This window comes from Tyto alba, unplaced genomic scaffold, assembly GCF_018691265.1.
Source record: "Tyto alba isolate M040663 unplaced genomic scaffold, T.alba_DEE_v4.0 Super-Scaffold_1, whole genome shotgun sequence".
Taxonomy (NCBI): Eukaryota; Metazoa; Chordata; class Aves; order Strigiformes; family Tytonidae; genus Tyto; species Tyto alba.
The window spans coordinates 27005999-27024629 of NW_024881261.1; positions in this window are offsets into that span (position 1 = coordinate 27005999).

Consider the following 18631-nt stretch of genomic DNA (forward strand, 5'->3'; position numbering starts at 1 on the left):
ATCTTTGTGGGTGGATGAGGTTTCTCTATCAGGGTTGCTGTTTGGTCTCATTTGCATCCTCTTGCTGAGTGCTATGCTCTTTTGAATTACAGATGTGTTTTGTGGCTTAGAAACCCTATCCAAGCATATCTCTACATGACTGGAAAATATATTTAAATGGTATAACATACAAGCTAGTGATGTTGTTATAATCAATTCTGGGAAGAAATAATTCTTGATGTTTTGACTCAATATTTGTACTTTCTGTTTATCAACCTTAGACTAATAGCAGAGTTAGAGTGAGAAGGATGCATTTAACATGGTCTTAAAATAACTTTATATTTTGCAGGGGCAGGAAACACGCAAGTACTTCATGTTTATTTCTAAGGATGAACAGTATATTTCAGAATAGGGAAGGGGGACTTGAGATTTGTATTTTCTTGCTGCCTCTGTTCTCAGTTCTGTCACTGGCCTCTTGGGGCATGTGTTTTCATTTCTGTATGTATTGCTTGCCTTAACCTTTAAAATGAGAATAGTAATTATGAACTCTTTGTTTAACCACTTATACACGTTTGCATGAAAAGCTTTGTGTAATGATTTATAAATTCTCATATGTTTTGCTTCTGCCATCTGCCTGTTTGCTGATTTGCTTATTCAAACGGAAGGACTCGTGCTACACCCTGAATTTTTCTTCATCTTCTCTTCAGTGTGTTCAAAATTAGGAGCTTGGATTATGACAATTAATTGGTGATTAATTCCTATTTTATATAAAGTCTCAAACAGTCATATAAACGCAGTCTTTTAGTACAGAACTGTTGAAAGCATTAGATTTTTATTACAGAATTACCACAGGGTCTGTAGAGAAAGGATAAATATTCTAAACTTTGTTTTTGTGTACAGAATAATTCCTTTTACGTGAACCTTAATTATTTCAAACTGTTTACAAACTGTCCATCTATTATCTGTGCTGAAACCGTCCTTGAATACTTACTTGAAGTCCTGGTTATCTAAATGTCTTAATTGGTCCCAATGACTTTGAGATAATCAAGGTTGTAAGCTTTATGTGATTTAGGCAGCTAGCATTTGGGATATCTTGATGTCTTTGTCATAGAAAAAGTGCTTAAGGTGTTGAAAGAGACTATGATAATGTGCATATATAGCAATGATTAGCAAGACTGTGCTTTCAAAAGTGCAAGTTGACAAAGCTATCTGAAAAGGCAAGGGTCTCTGGAGGAAGGACCACAGTGTGTTTTCCAGGCTGACTGGGTACCATTATCAGCTCTTCACATTCATAGGGAAGTGATGTTTTTGTTGCCTCTCCATTAAGTAGTCCTGTCCAGCTGCTGCCTTGCATTTAGTGCAGTTAGAGAGCTGAAAACCAGAAGAGAAATATCTGTGAGGGAGGGGGGGAAAAAACCCTCAAACAAAACCCAAACCTTTAATGTTTTGTTTGTTTGTTTTTAAATTCACACCCTTGCTCTTGTTATAATATGCAGAACAAGCTTTTTTCGAAGTGTTTTATATTACCAGCTTTAGATGCCTTGATGCACACCCTTGCCTGTTTCTCAGGGACAGATTTTTAGATCTTGCTGAGAAGGTAGTGTCTCCAGTTGGGTGCTCAGAGACACTTTTAAAAATGTAGGCTATGTAATGTTGACATAATACTGCATTGCCCATTGTCCCTTATTCTGTTCCTATTTTCACTGCTTTTATGAGAATATGAATGATTAAAGTTCAAAAGGATAGGCAGAAAGCAAATGAAATGACAGAGGTTCATTATCTTAGAGCCATTTGTAAGTAACCACTTTGAGGTGGTTTACAGTTTACACAGTGTTGTGAATATTGGTATGAATTTCTCTTTGCTTCTCCAGATGCTGGTTTCCAGAGACAAATATAACCTCCAATTCCCAGCACACTGATCTGTCTAAACACAATTTGACATGCGTTGCTATTAGCTTAGCACCTTATCAAATAATGTGCCCTGATAGAGATAAAAGGTTTTACAACCTTACCGCCTTTGTTTCTGTGTGCGTTCACCCACAGAGACAGCTCTGCAGCAGCTAATAATTAACACAAAAGACAAAGACAAATCTATATGGCTCAGTGTTGGAGGCTCCAACGTGCATGTTAAGCAGTCGGGGAAGTGAAATCTACAGCAAGAAGGTCTAAAATGGGACCTTCAAGTGAGGCTTCAAAATGAATTGAAGTTGGGCTTTGTGAAGTCTCCTTTTTACATGATGGAGCAGATGTCAAACTGTTGTTTGGAAATCAGCACAGTTCTGTGTGTCAGGGCTTTTACTCAAATCTTTGGAGAAGCTCTTGCTGCTTTGCTAGCAGTAACCCTGTGTCACTTTGCATGCCAAGTGTAAGCAAGGTATCTGAGAATGGAATTAAGTGTGCTGAAAAAATCAACCAGGGAGATGATATAAAATATTCACTGAAGTGAAGCCTTCCTTTCTTCCTTCCTAACTTATTTAAGTTTTGTGTCTTTATGGGTGTACATAGTTCTAAGTGGTAGCTTGGGGGACTAAGCCCAAGGCCATGATGACTTTCTTCGACTGTTTTATTTCCATTAACACTTCAGAAGCCAGTGAGGTCCTCTCTCTTATTACTTTTTTGATTCATGAAGCATCTTTAATCTACCTAGCATTTTAAATGTAACCTCAGTCAGACTAGATACTCCAAACCAGAACTTGTGCTGGCACATATAGTTAGGTGCTCCAGCATTATACAGGACTGTGAAGCCATTTAGTTAGCCTTTCCTCCTTCCAAAAGCTAGTCAAGTACTTCAAAAGTAAGAATCTTACTTCTAGACTGCTAAGGCACTGTTTTACTGTTTGAATAAATCGGCAGTCCCTGTTAATAGAGAGCAATGAGCAGCTTAGTAGTTTTAAAAATCAGGTCAAAATCCTAGTTGCATGTAAACGTGTTCTATTTTTCATCAAAATCAATTAAAGCCAGACTTTTAGAGATATTTGACAACCTAAGTATGAACAGATGCCATGGGGGGTTTTTCGTAATTTCGTGTTTGTGGGTGCTTTTAAAACTTACTAACCATCCATCTATGTTTTAAAGCTTATGAATGTCTCTCCACAACCCGGGTTCCTCTGAAAATTTTCTTGAGTATGAGTTATGTCATGTTATTATTGTTCCTATTTTTCAAATGCGGCCTCGTATTAAAAAAAGAGATCCTTAATAGAGTTGTGAGGTGTCCGTAATGCTGAAGTGAAAGTATTTAGGGACAAGAGAAACACTGAAAAATGTGTCTTTTTTTCTAACAAAATGAATAGGAGATACTTCAGTTCATTATCATTTGTATTGCTACACTGACTTTTAATTCATCACGCTATCAAAACAATAAGATGAAGCTAGAAGATCCGAGTGAGTTCAAGCTCCAAATGTCCAGAGGCAGTAGGTAATCTAGAGAGCAAGCAGTAGGTAGTCTAGAGAGCAAACAGTGATACTTTAAGGTTATCTATAGAATGTTTCACTTTGAAACATTATGGTGTCATGCTGATCCCAACATCCATATCAGATTTGTATAATTATAATTTGGCTGAAATTTTTAAAAAGGAGCCTAAGGAATTTTGATACTCAATTCCCACTGAGTTTCAGTGAGCCTTTGTAGCTCTTTGGAAGTCTTCCTTATTGGTGGTATTTTTTCCCTTGAAGTTTTTTTGAATGCATCTCTCAAAATGTTGCTAAGGTAAATTTACCTGCTGTCATTTTGCTCCCTGACATAGCTTTCCAAAGGGATATTTTTTGTCTGGCATTTAGTGTCTGATATCTTACGAATATGCTTAGAGATGTCTCATGTTATGTTCTGACTTCACTGGCAGTGGTGATGATTGGTTTAAATTCCACAAACCAGCACAGTTTCAAGCACATTTTGTGTGCTGTAAAAGTGTAATGGCAGGGCAAAAAACTATCCTCCTCTATGGGTTTGACAAATGTGCAATGGAAACAGGTTGTGCTATTGCTTACAGCCTGATTAAACCTTTGGTATTCGGGTGTGTGTGTGTGTGTGTGTGTTATATGATAGTCTTCGTAGTACAGCAAATCTGCCCAGCCTTATAAATTCACCACCCCACCAGAGATAGTGATCTGTGTTTATCAACAGGACAAGACAAAATAGTGAAAAAATCCTTCTTCCAAGTTCTTTGTATCCTTCTGAAATAAAACAGTTTGCCCTCTCAGTTTGCTTTCTGAACCACAGAATGGGATTCAAAAGATTAACCAGACACCAAAATCTACATATTAGTCTTGCCTGAGTTGAAAAGAAAAATGGTACAAGACCATATGGTCATGAGTAGCTGCTTCCCTTATGATGTCTGTGATTTGTGCATTCAGCAGCTGTTTTATCTCAAGCACTAAACTTGCTAGAGTGGCCTCCTCTAGTTTTAAACAAATTTCTGTTTCAGCCTCCCAGAATCCGTGTATTTTGCTCCTGTCTTGTGTTGTTGGTCACCTTTCCTTTTATGCTCTTTTAGTCTCTGGAAGTGATGAATTCTTATCTAGTGCCTTGCTTGCGTTCTGCTTCCTGAAAATATTTCTCACCTATTTTCTATTAGCTATACTTTCATGCTTTTTGTGAGGCATTAGCCTAGTTATGCCTGCAGATTGGTTAGTAAGGCTCTATCCATTGAAATCCAAAACCAAAGAGCAAATAATGGGAACTACAGTGCAGAACAGAAAGCCTTCTTATGGTCCTGAATTGCAATGAAAAGCAACACTGAGAAGAAGCTGTGAAGGTGTTTTGGAGAAAAATCTCATAACAAGTGAAGGATCCCCAGAGACAGATTTGGAAAAGGCAGTTACTTCATAATGCTCTTCAGCGGGGCTGAAGCTTGCACTTGGAGTTCGTGACAGAAGATGTAGTTATAAAAGGCAAGGTGATCTTAATATGGAAAGCCCTAAGCAAAACATACCAGATTTTACAATGTCTTTCCATAGGCTGATGTCTGTCTGTTTTGCAGAATCTGGGGAGCTTGTATTTGTTCACAAAACTGTGCAGCTCATTGTTGCCTTTAGGTAAAAATTGTAAAGACAACAGCATAAGCATGAGTGAAAGTAGTACTGTGGGTTTGGAACTGATTCTGCTGCAAGGTGATGATGAAACTAGGTGATCACACAAAGTTGTATGTTGCCTAAAATAATGCTGTTAATATAGATCTTTGGATCAATGACACTTCAGAAAAAGTTGGTTTGGTGGTACCTGGAACGTTATCAGTTAGTGAACTATCAACCCATGTGGCATGAAGATGGAAGTTATTTCTATACTCCTGACCCTGTAAGCACGTACCCAAGCAAATAATCGGTTAAGTGTCTGTTAGTAAACCAACACAGTTTTCAGCGTATGCTGTGTAAGGGGACAGAGTAAGAGTTCTGAAACCTTGATTTTGCTTATTCTGAAGACACTGGTAAAGCATTCTTATTGATGTTTTGGTTGACACTTCACAAAGGTTTATTGGTATATTATATAACAAAAAATAGTGTCATGGTCCAGTGCAACAATGTCAGAAGGAAGTAAGATTCTCATAAGGCCAAGGCATAAGGCAGTCTGTGCTCCTGTTCTTTGAGCCTGTTGGTAAGACAGACAAAGGGAAAAGGATGGAAGATGGCAAGAGACCTGATGGAACTGGAGGTAGTAAGAGGCACACTGTGAGGTGGTGACACAATCTACTTGCTTCCCAGGACCAGGGGGCTGATCAATCTGCCCCAGGAGTATATGTGGGGAAGGCAGTAATATACTACTTTTACTCTACTGAATGTAGGCGTGTTATTTGTCTATAGTGTGTTCTGATATCAATGAATACAACATTTCTGAAGTTGGTGGGGAGATAAATCTGTACCTGTACATCCTACTGACAAAAAAAGATGGAAGAATTAGATGGGTGAGATCTAACTGGTCTGATCCTGAATCCTCTAAGAGAAGCGTTGGGCTGGGCTGATGACAGGTTACTGTCTTACACCTTCTCTATCTAATTTCCTTAGCTTCAACAAACACTAAAAATTTCCAGACTCTATGATCAGTGGATAGAGACAAAGTGTCTGAAGCCTGAACTGCTATTATTATCAGTCAGTTCCTTTATTTGCAAAAAGAAAGCTTATAGACTAACATCAATTTTTTAATAATTTCATTAATATTCATTATAAAAATGTTAAGCACCTAAAATAATCTTTTATTTATATGACATATTTGTGTTTTAATATTTTCTTTCCTATCAGCTGGTGACAAACTGTGAGATTTACCATTTGTGCCATGACCAGCCCAAGAACCTCCTCATCTTTCTTTCTGATTTACAGCTCACAAAAGGAGGACAGATTAGTCGCTGAGTTGTGATTTATCCTCTGACTGACCCTGCTCTGGCAACTTAGCTTTGTTTCAAGGCTTTTATTTTGTTTGTGACGGTTTGGGGGAAGGCTGCTAGCAAGGTGTAGCATCACATTCTTATAACTCAAGTTCTTTCTCATAGTTTCACGCTGCAGAGCAAGCTGTGCATTGGAAGCATTCAGTCCTGAGAAGATTATTAATATTAACTACATTTTTTATTCGCATTGTAACAACTTAGAACTTCTGTTCAAGTACTGGAGCCCTGTTGTGCTAGGAACTGTACATGCTTGATAATCAGACACCAGAGTTATTCTTTTATACATTGAGGCCATAGGTGAGTGCAAGAGCTAGAAGAAATATACAAGATAATACAGAGATGATAATGGCTAGTGTAATAGCAACAGTTAGAGAATGCTTGTTGCCTGAAGGGTAGCAAGTAGTAAGAACAAAAATAGAGCCTCATTACTTTGGAAGCTGCAAAATGAAATCTGAAGCAACAGTAGTATCATTCTGTTGCTGTCTCTCACGGGAAGTAGAGATGAAGACTGATGCAGAGGAATATCATGTATCTTTTGACACTAAGTCTGTCTTGGCTAATATCCAGAGCAAATGCTTATGGGTCTGTGCCCTAAACTGTTCAGGTTCCTTAGGGACCCTGGAAACATAACCCTGGAGGATTATGTGATTTTCTTACTCTGGAAAACCAAGGGAGGAAATTGCATACACTACAGCTTTCATCTTCTTTTGTCACTCTTATTTGTTTTTTCTTTGAAGGAGTTGTTATGGCTTTTACCTAGTGAGCTTTATGGTGGATGCCCAGTGATATCTTGAGCATTGAGCTTTTGACCATGTTAAAACTAACTGTATTCATCTAGATGCAAGCAGAGATCAAATAATAACTAATAGTAACTCTAGCTTGAATGTTCCTGCTAAATTTTAAAAATTATTGTGTTGAGAAAGGAAGCTTTTGATTAAATTATGAAAGACATAATTTCTGTGCAAGTTTTATGATTTTTTGCATTTCAGATCAAGTTAATTCATTCCTATGAATGCTTCTCCCTTTAGTGTCTTGGAGTTTCTCAGACACAGTTTTGTGACCATTTACATAATTATCTAAATGGGCAACTCTTTGTCATCCATCATATTTTTCCCCTCAGGTCCTCTTGATCCTTTTTCTGCAATCTTTTGAAGTCCAGACCATGATTTCTGGGGTGTAAGTACTGACTTGATTAACTTCAAAGAGACACACCACTGACTATCACATTAGCTTGTCAGGTGGCCTCCAGCAGACACTGTGATTGTGAATGGAATTGAGTAGCTTTACTGTAGGTATCTTCTTTTTTTCTTTTTTTTTGAGCAATGGCAAAATAATTAAAATGAAGGTTAAACAATGTCATTCAAGTATATGTTCATTTGCTAGCTTATAGTATCTGCTATAGTTTTAAATGGAAATAAGTATGGGATGCCAAAATATTGTTCATGTCTGTTGTTCACGGTTTTGCTGTCCAAATAAGAATCTAGAAGAATGTGGAGACATGGCAGAATTGTAAACAAATCTTTTTCCCAGGACTTTGGGAGTTTGAAATAGTATCATTTTGCATCTTACACTGTCTGTACTGTGTTTTGTTTTTTTTTTTTTTTTTTTTTGTTAAACTAAAACTTGACTGGCATTTAACAAACAACTCTTTGTGTTCCTGTTTTCTATGCAGTACTAAAGATACAAAGGTCAATGCAACATTTATGTTTTTGTGATGATAAAACTATAAATTGTCATGCATAATAATTTGTATAAACTGCATCCTCTTAATGTCAGTTATGTGATACAATTATATTTCTTGCTGTACTAGCTTCCCTATTTTATTTTTGTAATAAAACAAATCTAAAGATATCATCTAGTGCCCCGGTAGTGGAACAATTCAATCATGAAGAGATAACTGTGGGGTGTGAAAACATTTCTTGAGATTGTGATAAAGATAACTGAGGATTTTTAGGGAAGCATGAGACATTTTATTGGTAGAGACTGTCTTGGTATGCTGTTAGGGATGATATGGTTGAATCTTATTTTTCTGAATAACCCCCTTTTCTGTCTTTAATTTCTGTATGCAAATGAAAGATACCTAAATGTAAGCTCACTTAAACATGATGAGATCAAAAGTTAAATATGTGCAGACTGTGGGAAAGGTTTGTTTCCCTGAGATCCAAAGCAGAGTTGCTAGTGAGCAGCATTAGAATGTAGGTATTTTTCTTACTGTGATTCATATAAAGATAATATGGGAAAACAGATTTAGAGCTCCAAGAAACTGCAGATGTACAGTATATGTTCATGTCGATGGTAAATACAGGAACATTTAGAGGAACTACATATGCCAGACAAGAGATGTGCATAGATATTGTCAGAAGATTATTTTCTTAGCATTTAGAAATTAATGGTATCTGAGTTACTTAGCTACAATAATAGGTCACAGATTATCTAATGATATGAACAAATTAAATAAATGAGGTTTTATAGGGCACCATTTTAGATATTTTGATGATACAGGTACACCATGGCTGCATCTCAGTCAGCCTGTTACTCATTTGATATATCTCAGTTCTTTTAGAAAGGTTGACTCTTACAATGTAGCTATATGCACTGCAATCTCATATAGTCTTCTTTACAAATAAGACTGTACATGTTATGCAATAAAACTCTGACATATAGAATGAAAGGAGAAATGAGAAATTAAGAATTCAGTCCCATGGAAGCACTTACATGTCTTATTTCAGAAACCAGGCCTAACCATAAAACACTCCAATTAATGCTGAATACTGCATATTATTTGATTACAATTCAGAAAACTTTTTTTGGTAGGTCACAGCAGGGTGGCTTGATTTAAATCACCAATTTTAATCATGATTTAAGTCAGCAGGCAGGAAACCTGTATTTAAATAATTAATTTTAATCTGTACTTAATTAATTTCCTAAAGAAAGTTTCAGTCTTGTTGGTGAGTATAAACAATTAAAACACACTGATTTGCAGCCAGATATAATCTTATGGTAATAGTTGGTAATATTTTTTGCTAACAAGGAGAGTATATTAAAAAATATATATGTAGGTAATTATATCACTTTGCATACATTTATTCATATTATTAATTTTTGTATTTTATGATATTGGAGAATGATGAATGATGTGTTTGTCTGCTTTGAGGCTACTTTATTACCTAGGATTTTTTTCAAAAAGCAAGCCTTGTTTCCTGAAATGAAAATTCAATGATTCATTAACTTACTTAAGGAGAAAAACCTGTAATGAAGTAGATACAAAATTTTAAAAGTACTTTCTTAAAAAGTTTGACTTCTATTTTCAATAGAATCACTGAACAGAAGAGATATTAGTTTTAGTGAATTACCTAAGATCAACATACACTGAATTTTTAAATGTGTTTAGATACCTAAATAACAGACAATTTCAGTTTAATTAAGCATTGTCTGCCCAGTTTAAAAATTGAACTGGCACTCAAATCCATCTTTAGACGTCCAAACCACTTTGAATGTCTTTCCCCACATCTTTCAGAATTTGCAAATTTTGTGGTCATCTGCATCATCTTTATTCACAAATAGGAGGAGAACACCACCTCTCTAATTTCAATTTACAACTGAACTTCTCAATAATGGATTTAATCCAGTGAATAAAACATTAATGGAATTTTTCATAGATTCAAGCATTACGAATAAATACTAGTTTAAGAAAAACTGTGTTTTAAAAATGACTGAAATACAAGAGAAAAATAAAATCAGGGACACCAAGAAAACATAAGTTCTCAGAAGGGCAAAGCAAAGGTTCCTTCAAGAAAACAGCTCTTCTACAGCTCTGTTGCTTATGGCACTGGCTAAATGGGCCTACTGAAAAGCTTCTGAGAAGCCATTACACCATATTAGATCAATGACCTGTGAAATAAAGGCTGGTGCTTGCAGGTGACACAGTTGCATCTAAAAAGATCTAAAAAGCCATCATGGACAGTCTGGTGAAAATAAATACATTCTCTGGAGAAAATATTGTGATTGTGATTTAATGACTAAAGAATACACTATCTGTGAAGTCTGTAATTATGTATTTATCTCAACTGTAATTAAAGAGATTTCAAAATACGTATAACATACTGTAGAAAGTTTTAAAATAAAATACTCTCTGCTCATTTAATAGACAATGGATGAGCAACCACTAAGGCAAGGATATGAAGTAGTTTTTAAAATCATGTGTTTCTGTAGCTCACACCTTTGAAGAAAAGCAACATGAGAGTCTGTGTTACAGGCAGATGTGCTGCATTAGGTTGTAGGCTGAGCCGTGCTGTCAGTGGTGAAATTCTTCCTTTTAAGTGTTTTAGATGACATCAGATGAAATTTGTTACTGAGTTTGGCTTGATAACAGAACAATAATTGAGTGCCTTCTAGACATCGAGATGTGCTAGGTTCTAGAGAGGCCTCCACTGACATGGCACTAAGTTTACAGGAATTGTGTACTTTCTCTGCAGTGATTCACTCTGGGAGAAGTTCCCCCTCCTAGTACCCAAGAGGAAGAGTTTGCAGCAGGGCTTACTGCCATCATCAGTTATGTCTGCATCTTACAATCAGCTTATTTCTCTGCAGTCTTTGTTGGCTGAAAGGCAATGTATCCATGACACCTATCCAACCCTTAAAGTACCACTCCTACTACACAGCTCAAATGACCTCTGCCTAACTCAGTCGCAGCCCTGTGTTAACCACTAACCAGGACTGCCTGGGATTTTTGACCAAAGTTGTGCAGCTTGACAATAAGGAACCTCTCTTCAGGTTCGTGGGATCTACCATCCTAATCGGAAGTGTAGCTTCTTACTGTAGCAATGCACTGGGTAAAAAAAATGTTTCCATCCTTCTTCCCTATAAAGATAACTTCATGAGAAGCCAGTCCAGCTGGTGCTGATTTCAACAGCCCTGTGATGCGGGGAGAAAGGCAAATCTGCATTCTCCGCAGTAAGACCCTGGGAATGATCTCGACTGTCATGTCAGATGAAAATTCATGAGTCTATGCTGTCACCATGTGAAGCAGCATAATAGAATATGGTCTCATTCGTATAAATTTCTGTTTTCTTCCCCTGCCACTTGTCTTTTTAGCTATTAAACAGGGTTAAGGGCCCTCTTGTCACTGTTATTAATACAGAGAATCTACATCAAGGAGGCTTTTGCCCTTCTATTCCTTGGGAAGTTTCTCTCAATGCTAGAATTAGAAGTGAAAATGAAAGCTGAAAAAAAAAAAAGAAATCGAGACTGAGAAAAGGGTAGATATTCAGCAGTTCTTTTTCAGGAAAGAAAACTCAAGGGAGATTATACATGTAATCAGATAGTTTAGAGACACTTCTTTTCCCTGCTGATATAAGAGAGGGAAACTAGATCTAAACAATAGCTTTGTGGCCTCACCATGGAGCATGTTAAAATAGGCTACAGCCTAAATCTTTATCAAATGATTTTGAATGTTAGGGGCTTGTTGTTGTTGATTTCAGCAGCTAAATGATTCCAGTTACTGCAGGGATTTGCTCTTTAGGTTTCCTAGCTCAGGGAACTGAACTTTCCCTTCAGGAGGATTACCACTAGCTCTTATAGACCTAATCAACATAAACCTTCAGCCCAGCAGGCAGGTGTCACAGTAGCAGTTCGTTTACAAGGTAAGTACGTACAAGATGTGAGAAGTTCAGAATTAGTAATGCAAGTCTTCTGTCATTTTTATCATTGGACCCTGCAGGGAGGATCTGATTAAATGGATATTCAACTCTTTGCATTAATGTGCACCCAATTTTAATTTGCATATAATTAACAGCACAAAAAGTATAATTTTATTATTTGCTGTTGGAAAGCAGATCTATGGTAGTAAGAAGCTACATGCAGTTGCTAAATTGTGATATAAATGACTTTATCTCGTACCTCTTCTTTCCTTCTTTTTCTGTTTCCTGCAGCATATTAATTTTGAAATCTATTTTGTTTGGTATAAAATGCAACATCCAGATTGTTTCCTGAATTAAGTTGTTTCATATGTTGCTTTGTCTTGTAGGTCCTTTATGTAAAAATAACCTTGTAGACCTACCGATCTCCAAATGCCCTATATAGTTTCACTGAGGCGCGTGCTTGGAAGTAAGACATGGTATAAAGCCCACTCTAGGGATCTGATTTAGATTTTAGAGGGCCTTAGTTCTGTCCGCAGCTTCTGATATCATATGGGAAGTGACAGGGAGCGAATAAGTTCATTTCTCTGAACCTTTGTTTGCCCTCTCACTATTGTTTAGCTGGTCAATTTAGACTCTCTGGACTGGGGTTAGAATAAGAAGAGAAGAATAGCTCCACTTACATTTTCAGTTGTTGAATCTTATGGCTCTTCTTGGGCATAAATTGCCTCTGTAATAATTGAAAATTAAGTTCCCTACTAAAATGCTTTTTATGAATCAGTAAATTATATTTGAGTCTACACAAATATACAATTATTTGGGTTTCCTACTCTAAACAATAATTACTGTCTTCTAGGATGAAATCTTGAACTTGTATGTTTCAGTAATATCGTGAACTATGTCACTGGCGTGGTGAATCTGCTGTTGACAAACTACTAATTTTCAGGGTTTACCCTCCTCTGTCTCTTAACTGCTGCTTGCTGGAAGGTTGGAGGATTATCCTGTATTTGCACTGTTTCCTGTATTCCTTTTCTACCATATATGCTACTGTGGCTGTACTGAATAAGGCAGATCTTTATTTCAATCTAGTATGGCAATTCTCATAATCTCATATTACCAGATGCAGTTCCTGCTACCTGCCGACTCATGAGCATGACCCTTCTGCCCCAAAATCATGCCCCAGAAATATGTACCCTCAAGACTCCTTAAATGGACAGCTATTGTAGTGCTACGGAGTACTGTATGCTCTGCTCTTCCACCAGCATTAGATCTATAGCAGCACTGGGAATGCTGTATTTCATTAGATTGTATCATTTCATTTCAGTAATGTAAAATCATTTAGTATAGGTTTCTATATGCTGATTACGTGTGAAAAGCAGCACATCATGTATGCACTTCTGAACCAAAATATGAACCAATACATAACACTGGTTCATACAGTTAGAAATGTTAGGAATCAAAGAGTTATCAGATTTAATATAGTATTGTGAAACCCCATCTTAGGTTAATTGAATTTTCTAGTGGAAAACTCTTCCACCAAAGTTTATTTGAACTGTATTACACCAGAAAATTGAATTAGTCAAAGGTTTACATCTCTACTCAGATTTGGAGAAATGCAGCACAAAAAGTATCTTCCTATTAAATTGTCCTGAAGTAGACCATCATCTGGGGAGTGAAATAATCACACAAATACATGGAATAAATGTTAATTTCTAAATTACATAGATTTTAGGTAAAATTTATACTTTTTTCGTAATCTGTAATTTAGGCAATGACCATGGATGTACATTTCCTTGGCATTTACTTTCAAGTCATGAAAGGGAATAGTTCTTAGTACAGTAATTATAGTCTGGAATCACATGGTCCAATATTTTCTCAGTTGACTCTGGATCAGAATGTAGGTACATAACGTTTCTCTACTTAGCTCCAATATTTTGTGACTACTTCCCTATCAGAATGAGAGACAAACTATCAGTCATATGACCGCTGTACGATGAGACTTGAATGCTTATAGTTCTGCAGTGTATTGGAGGCTGAAAAGCCTTAACACGCATACAATTTCTAGGCAGAGTTAAAACTAGAGGAATTCTTTGAAGGGCTGAGAGGGTAATTTAGCAGCTGTTGCTTTTATAATTGTACCAGGAGGCTGAAGCTGTGTTGTCAACTCTGTTCTAGTCTTGTTGCATTGATTATTTTAAGAAACATCTGTAACACCATGCAGAATTTTAACCTATTGAGGCAAATGAAATCTTAATTTGAGCTGTCTCTTCCCAATTTGGATACCTAGTACCTCTTTCATTCATTAGTGTATCAGCTTTGTATTCTGTTTAGTGTATTTTCCTAGGGCCTGTGTGTGCCAGGAGAAAAGTTTCTGCATTTTGTGTAGTCTATAGGCAACAGCAGATCGCTGCTGGAAAGGAATTACAGTAATTGACTAGTGTGGTCACAAAGAGTTAACTCTGTGGGAGAGGTGTTAGGGCTAAATGATGTTATAATGACATTTCTGCTCAAATAAATGATACCAGCATAAGTTTAGAAGTAGTTTCTAAATGACCAGGAAATGGAAGTAAGCAAGTCACAAACTAGCATGTATGTTCTCTTAGCAACAATCTGACTGTGTCACGCACTGCCAGCGGGGCTTCATTAGTGAGCAACAGGGATGACCTGAAGTGGAGGAGGCAACTTTCAAGCTTACTGAGAAATGATGCAATGCACATAAGCTGAATTTAGGGTTTTCTCTACATACATACGCAGAAAGCTTTTACAGAGGTCAGGACTTTTTCATGTGCTGTGTCCTTAAAATGGATTGTCTTATCACAGGCAGGATAGTTTTAACAAAGTACTAAGGCCCAGATTATGTCCAAAATTTAGGTACTCCGGTTCTTTTTTAAGTGTCTCTAATCTTACTGATGAGAAATCAGTACGAGTGACACTGATTAGACTGATGTCATACTGTTAGTACTGTTGCTACTATGGCTTTTTCCTGAGGGAACATTCATCACCCAGGTGCCCAGTGCCTCATATTATTGGAATAATAAGGCATATTATAGACAGTTCTGGCTCTAGATGTATCATAGTCTGATATATATGTGATTTCAACTGATTGGTACAATCCACAGTGAATTTGTCTCCCATGGACGGGAATGGAGTGTCACTCAAGCATGTTTCTTACACAGTTTTGGATTCTGTACTTTCTGGTCCAAACAATTGCCACGTACCTCTGTAAACTAAAGAAACATTTACAGTCCTGTCTATTGCTGATCCTGGGTTGCAGCTGTATATGGAACTGAAAGTGGAATAGGGAGAGATTTTTATTTGCAGTTGCCAGTTGTCTTCACTAGCCTAATTCATTTATCTGATGTGACTCTGTGGGGAATCCATACCCGGACATGCTGGATGTGATGACCTTCTCTTCGTCTAGTTATGATAGGACATCTGGAAAGTTTTATACTTGAAGTTTGTCTGATTCATTATTTCATAACTGTAATTTTAATAATTGGTAATAATTAGCATATCAGAATAGTATTCAGAAAATACTTATTTACTGAGGCACCTGGAAAGATGTAGAATGTAATGAACACAAATTATAATACAATAAACAAAGTAAAAATGTAAATTTGACAAAGTAAATTGTATAAACCTCATATCCACCAAGTAGTCAGACTGGCCATAATGTATGTGCTAATATACGGTTTTTAATGTATCTCTGACTGAGCGATAACTAAATGATGTGAAATTATCATAGTGGCTGACCATACCAAATAAAAGTATGAATGTCATAAGTAATTTACATGATTATAAGGCAGGAGTATTAAAAGAAATTGGTAGGTTTGTACTTTGCGCCTGAAAAAATGTAAACTAAATCTGCTCTAGGCAGTGGGAAACCTGCAGTTGTCCCTGGAAGATGTGACTTTATGCATAGGAATTTATTGTTTGCTTATATGCATGGTGCAAAAATTGGGAGTGCTGTATTCTCCAGTGATGACTGGTCAAGTAACAGCTGTGTCCTTGAGGTTTGCTACTCTCCTCCCATCACACACTGAGCTGTGACTATTGGTCTTTTGTTACAGATCATAAACCTGTTAGCTTTTGGAAGTATTTTGTGTGGCTTGTAGCACATGTGAAAAGAAGGTTCTTTGCACTCTTTTAAGCAAAACAGGGCATGTTTGCTCGTGGCAAAGAACATCCTGGGGGAACACTTCCAGGAATACATTCTTTAAAGTTATTTGTGACACAAGATTTTCAGAAACGTCAAAGTGATTTAGAAAGACAGAAATCTTTCAGTTGAAATTGTGTTTTTTGATTCATTAAGTTTTCTTTGAAAATGTTGTTCGTAATGGCTGCAAATACATTTTTCTCAATAACAGGTTCTTACATGTACCTTTATGTTTGAGAGCTGTTCATTAACATCTTTTAAAATACTGTTTATTTTACTTATGTTTGCAGTATATAGAATATCTGTAGTTGCAGACCATGGTAGAAAACTCAGTCTATTCAAATATGTCTGCAGCTTGATTTGGATAAGAAAATAAATGTATTGAATTTGGAAATCAGTAGAAACCAAATACTACAAAAGTGCTAGGTATTAGAACTTGGGGGTACATGGGATAAAGCAAGTGGTTTAACTGCAGAAAAGGCTCCAATAATCTACACATGAAATATAATAACTTATTTCCAGGAGCTGACTGGGAAAACCATATTTTCTCCAACACTCACTGTTCTAATTTACTAGAAGGAGGCTTTTACACGGTGGTTGTTGCCAAGGTAACCACTTCCTTCATATCCATGTGTTCAGCATATGTGTATCACCTTATCTCTTAGCTCTCAGAGGCAATATCATTGCATTGCATTTGGGAAATTATTATACATTTTTTTAAAGCATATAAAACCTCTTAATATTTAGAGGATTCATTAAATGATCTTACTCAAGAGAGACTTAAATTATTCTGCTGGGGTTCTTTTATGCTTAAGTTCTGAACGTGACTGAGTCTTGTTATCTCTTCAAACTCAGCACAGGAGTAAATTTAAAAAGTAAACAAGCCACTGTCAGTATTTAATTTCAAATGCATATGTACAATGATTTATGGATTATACATACACACAGGCATATATATATGGATTGTGTTTATATATGTGTTCAGCATAGATGGACAAAAAGAAACCTAAAGAGGTCTTGCCATCTTTATCTTCCCTATGGTTGATATATTTCCGTGCTAAATTCTATTAACTATCCAACTCCCTGGACGCCCTTGAGACTGGGTCACTTGAGCCATTGCCATCAAGCAGAAATATTCATAACAGGAATATTTGCAGTTCTGTAGTGGCCTCAGAGAAACTGTTTAAGACTTGTTCCTGTGTAGCTTGTATGATGACCATCAAAGAGTGAGTGGTTTTGCCAATTTCAGTATTTGCTGATAATCTCCAAAGTGCTTGGCAACAGAGCTACAGTAGAGATTCAAAAAGAAAGGGGGGCAGTGGGGTTGGTAATGGACAGACTAAAAATTATGGCATAGAGAGGGGTATTATATGCCTCATTTGAAATACCAACAGTATAACTTTTAGTGAAGTTGAGCAACTGCAGTTTCTAGAGACATAGTAGAACCAGGAGTATGCAGCTTTTGGGGTTTGTCCTTCTAATCTTAGTTAGACTTGCAAAAAAACCTGATTTATCTAAAACTAGTAAACACATGACATTTCTTCTTGGGTAAAGTGTTTTGCACAAGATGGAAGAAAATTACAAAGCCACTGTGAACTGTCTTCCTGTTGGAACGTGTACAAAACTTAAATAAGTACATAAATAAAAAAGTTTACATTAATATATTTATGTAGATGTTTTAAATATATCTTGGATAAACTTCACCCTGTTATTATCACACTTGATCATTTTGATGCTTTTAATGTTTTAAAGCTTCCAGAAAGTATGTGTTTTTTTATTATTTATATTTCTTATTTTTACCTTAATGTCTAAAGTAAATTTTGGTATATCTCATCATCATTAGAGAAGAGAAGATATTGATTTAACAGCCATTAGATACAATCTTTTGAGTAAGGCATGTGTGAAAAACAATTAAATTTGTCAATAGTAGCTGAAGTATAAAACTTTGCGTATTTCAAATCCCACCTGTGCTCATTTTTAGACCTCACTCTCAGCATGTGCCATCACTGTACTTAAAAATTTTGAACTGAACACAAAGAACATGAAAACAAATGTAAACTTTCTCACTGGATCATATTTCTATATAATTTCATTCATACCCTCTCTATGAAGAAACTCTCTGCAAATATAAGTTTTATTAACTTATGTTTTCAGGCAAACAGCTTGCTCAATAGAATCAGTGCAAATGACTTGTCTCTTGAAACTCCTTGTCTTTATAATCCCATTAGATACAGTCCAGCTTTTATGACTTACTGCTGCAGTGTCTTAAAACTGCAGAAACTTTAAATTACTTCAGCCATTTTTTTTTCCCACTGGCAGAATAAATCACCAGGTCAGTGGATGCTGTTGTTTCCAGAAGTTGCATTCAAAGATCATTCACTTCTGTCTTATGCTGTGAAAGTGCAACTCACACTTGTAAGCCCATAAAGTATATTCATTCTCACTATCACCTCCTGTTAGCACTTGAATAAGATGCCTAGTTTAGTAAT